The following is a 4,583-nucleotide window of genomic DNA, read 5'->3' as shown; positions in this document are numbered from 1 at the left end:
TTTATAGATGAATTACTTTCTTCTAATACTGGTGTGTGCAATGTGTGGAGATAATTTTGTGTTTTCCTCATGTGGCTCTGCCATTATTCCAACTCTAGTAATTATAAAGAATATTTTTTTTCTCTTGGATTTCTGATGCTATGTTTGTAAAATACTGAATTTTTATTTCAGATATGTCTGTTTCCAGATTTTCTATCTTACTCCATTCATTTTCTAATATCTTATTATCTTACAAATAGAGAACATAAAATACATCTCATATAGAGGGGACTAGAATATCCCTTTATGGTTTTCTCTATTCTTATTTGTTCTTTCTATAGCCCTTATAATTTTGTATCTCAAGAAAAAGTGAAGATCTGTATCTTTATTGCAATAATATTAAATTTACAAATCAAAGATTTTTATTAATATTTACATGCATGGTTGATTTGCAGATTACTTTTTTGGAGCAATTTTTATCAGGTTTTATAATCAATATTGCACACACCTTATAACAAGAACTTAGAGGGTGTTTTCCCTTTGTTTATGTTTTCAAATAGTTTTAGTAGTACTTGGTTTATCATTAAAGTCATTTAAAGCATTCACTTATGAAAACATTTGGAGCTTAAATCTAATAATTTTACCCTAATATGTATTGATTTGGGCTTTTCTTTTTGAGAAATGATATTTTCTTTCCATATGAAGGTATGGAAAGTTACTTATTTCAGGAAAGTTATATTAAATTACAGTTTTAATTTTTTAATTTTTTTAATTACAGTTTTTAATATATATTCTTTGCTTTTGTTTTCACTTGGTTGAAGAAACCTCCCCCCTTGTAAGTAGGGCCAGCCCTAATCCAGAGGCAGCCATCCAGGCGTCTTCCTGAATTTAGCAACTAAAGCATTCTGTTTACAATAAGAAAACTTTCCCCCCACACCCTGATTGGAATGTCCCTGAATAGGTTCATGTTGACCTCTGTGAAATCAATAACCTGAATGCTATGCGACTCCGAGGTTTTTGTCTTTAAGTGGTTTTTTTTTCCCTTTTGCCTTAAAAGATACCTGTAATTGCTATCAGGGCTCTCTTCCTCTTCGAGGCGGAGAGCCCGTTTGCGCAAACGTCCAATAACCCTCTGCTAATTGCATCTGCCTGTCTGGGGTCTGAGTCTCTGGGTGTCCGCCAGGACACGTTGGCACCCGTGAGCCAGGGTCCAACAGGGTGCGTATGTGTGTGTACTTTCTCTACCTTTTCTATTACTTCCTCATTTTGTGACTCTGTTAATTTTAGCTTGTTTTTAAAATTTACTATTGTATTTTTCATTGTCCATTTCTTTTATTGTGTCATGTAAGAGAACTATTCTTTTTCATTGTCTGGTTTTGTCTTTCTAAGATTATTTAATATTTATCTCTAAATCATTCTAGAATGCAGGCCTATTTTCAAGCTTTCCTATTTTCATAATTTTATTTTTCTCATTTTTCCTAGTTCTTATGTTTTCTTTCACATTTTAATTTTATTTGGCTTATTTTGAAATACTAAGCTTCAGTTTTTAAATCTTTTTTGGGAGATCATATTCTTTTGATATGTCTTCATTTGTCTGTAAGATGTTTATTTTGCTCATAATTTTTTTTAACCTGGAGTGAATTGGTATGGAAGTCAACCACAGTTCTATTGTGTTATGAATGTTTATGTGAAATGAGTTTTCTTGAATTTTAAAAATTATCTTTCCAAATATGGGAATATGCCAAGGTAAGTTTCATAGAACTTCATGCCTTTGGGCTTTTCTTTCCTTTGAAGCATCAGACAGTTCAGGTACTATGAGAATTGTCTCCTTTCTTTTCTTTCTTTTTTTTTTTTCACTGTTGCCAGAGTATTTCCTTTCTTTCTCTCTTTTTTTCCACACTGCCTGCCGCAAATCTTTCTCTTGTTTGCTGCATAGTATCTTTCTCCTGCTTAATTTGTATTCTATTCCCAACAGTTTCTTTGGAGCAGGTCAAGGAAAGTTCAGGAAATGTATGGGAAATAAATAAATAAATAAATAAATAAATAAATAAATAAATAATCTGTATTGTGGGAAATAAAAATATTGGCAGATGAAATAGTTACCTTAGGGACATATTCATCTTTAGGTTTTGGTGATACATCTCAGTGGTGTTTTCAAGAAAGTGGTTGAATGTGCAAATTTAGATTAGAGAGGATATTCCTAGAATTCACACACAATATATGATACCTTCTAAGAGTAACATACCAAAAGAACTATTTCAAATTAAGTACTCAAGAACTCTACGGTTAAAATTAAGTTTTTGAACTTACAAAAAATATTTTTTTACCGATATAAATCTATTAAATTTGATGGTCTAGTTTATGACATATATTCTAAAATCAAGGAATATGTATTTCCTGATTAGAACATAGCATTGGAACTGCATATATTGATGCTATCATATTTCCTAAAATTATTACTCCTATCCTGCTCATGGATAGGAGTTTACTGAACTGTATAATTTTGAAAAAGCAAATCTAATTAAGCTCTAATAAAAACATGTATATCATGGACAGTTTTATTGTTAATATTGTTTTCTAAATCATCCACTATTCTCTTTCATTAGCTCCCTTAGGATAAATTTCCTTTGGGATCCATGCACCATTTCTGTGGTTTCCTTTATAATTTGTTGGCATACATCTTAACAAACTCTGAATCAAATGGTTGATCACATAGCCTCATTATTTTTAGAGGAAAAGGTGTTGCCTACTTCTTACATACAGGCTGAACTTCTCAGCATATATTTTATTCATTAAATTCAGAGTTACTTTGCACCTCAGTTTTTATTGCCTCTGGGTTGGATGGGTTGATTTGCATCCTCCAAAAGTATATATTAAAGCTCTAAGCTTCAGTACCCCGGAGTGTGACCTTATTTGGAATGAGTTGTTGCAGATATAGTTAAGATGAAGTCATAGTGAAGCAGAGTGGGCCCGTAATGCAGTATGACCAGTCCTTTTCTAAAAAGAGGGAAGACAAAGTGTAGACACAGGTACATAGAGACTATGCCATGCACAACAGAGGCAGAGATTAGAGTGATGCAGCTGTAAGCTAGGGAATGTTAAGAGTTAGCAGCTACCGCCAGGCACTAGGAAGAGGCATGGAAGATTTTATACGCGGAGGGAGCATGGGCTTGCTGACACCTTAATTTCGGACTTTGGCCTCCAGGACTGTGAAAACATAAATTTCTGTTGTTCTAAGCCACCCACTTTGTGATATTTTGTTATCGTAGCCCTACAAGACTAATATCCTGCCTTTATACTCAATTCCTTCACTTGTTTTTATTTTGTTTGCCATTATACTATATATAGTTTTTTTTTTAATTTGAGTATAGTTGACACTGTTATATTAGTTTCAGATGTACATCTTAGTGATATGACAAGTTTATATCTTATGTTCATCCCAAGTGTAGCTACCATCTCTTGCATTATATTGCTGTTACAATATCATTGACTATATACCTTATCCTCTGCCTTTTATTTCCCTGACATATTCATTCCAGAACTGGAAGCCTGTATCTCCCTCTCCCCTTCATCCATTTTTATATGATGTGTTTTTTTTTTTTAAACCTCCCAGACTAATCCAATTTATTGCCTATAGGAAACAGGCACCTTCTCAACCTTGTTTATTACCTTCGTGCCAGTCTGGCTTTTTAGTGTTAAAGGGGAACAGCAGGTTGCGTCTCCCAGGCATCCCACAAATTAGGTGGATCACTTTAGCAGAAACCTTGTCGAGCTCAAAAATTTGTCTCACATTAGCAGTGAGGATTTAGGCGTCACACTGAGTCATTATTTTGCTTACTCCTAAGTTTAAGGCATACGATATTGGTATTTTTAATAGGACTCCAAGCTTACTGTCTTGGAGATGCCCTACGACTCCATGCCCCTGCAAGTTAATGAAAATTACAAAATAATAGACACTCAAACTGTAAATTACACCCAACAAATAATATCTCTATAAGAATTTAGATGGGATAATCAGAAGAGACCAAAGTAAATAGTAAACATACAAAATGTCAGTAAATCAGGACCTAAGCAGAAGCTTAAGGAGTGGGAAGAAAGGATTTCAGCTAGGGAGAGGAGAGGATGGTATTTTCAAGAAGGAAGCAAATTGAGCAAGGTTTGGGCGATAGTCAAGTGCATGGTGAAATAAATGATGATACCAGCTCTAGAGAAAGTTCTATGTTTGGGTTAGTGTAAAATAGTCTTGTCTAAGTGGGAGGTAAAAAAATTGCAGGGAATCTGAAAAAGGAAAAAAAAAAAAAGCAGGAGCTGTTAAATCTGTTTAGGAAGGAATTGGGAGTTGTAGTTTTTGAACACTAATAGAATGAAAGGGCCTGAAGGAGATTAATCCAGAGATAGTGTGCAAGATAAATTAGAGTCAGAGAAAAGAAAAGAGGCACAGAAAAGAGTCAAGAGAAAAGTGTCTGAGAGCTGTTTTAGAAAACTGATTACAGACTCCAGACCTGTGGTGTTAGGGACCTAAATGAATGCTCCTGACTCAGCTATGTTTTCTGAGTTTTTCTCGAAATTCTGATTTCTCTATACTATTCAATTTCTCCTTTTCA

The 4,583-nt window shown here is 34.0% G+C and overlaps 1 non-coding gene across 1 annotated transcript; it reads right to left on the bottom strand.

Annotated features, from left to right (window-relative positions):
• Positions 1–3,684: 3,684 nt before the first annotated feature.
• Positions 3,685–3,834, bottom strand: LOC121490309. Its single transcript, XR_005987622.1, has one exon. It is a non-coding gene; the product is annotated as a U12 minor spliceosomal RNA (small nuclear RNA).
• Positions 3,835–4,583: the final 749 nt, after the last annotated feature.

The sequence above is a fragment of the Vulpes lagopus genome, chromosome 4 (assembly GCF_018345385.1).
Source record: "Vulpes lagopus strain Blue_001 chromosome 4, ASM1834538v1, whole genome shotgun sequence".
Taxonomy (NCBI): Eukaryota; Metazoa; Chordata; class Mammalia; order Carnivora; family Canidae; genus Vulpes; species Vulpes lagopus.
Note: the sequence above shows the minus strand (reverse complement) of the source record. Positions and strands in the feature narration are given on the sequence as shown.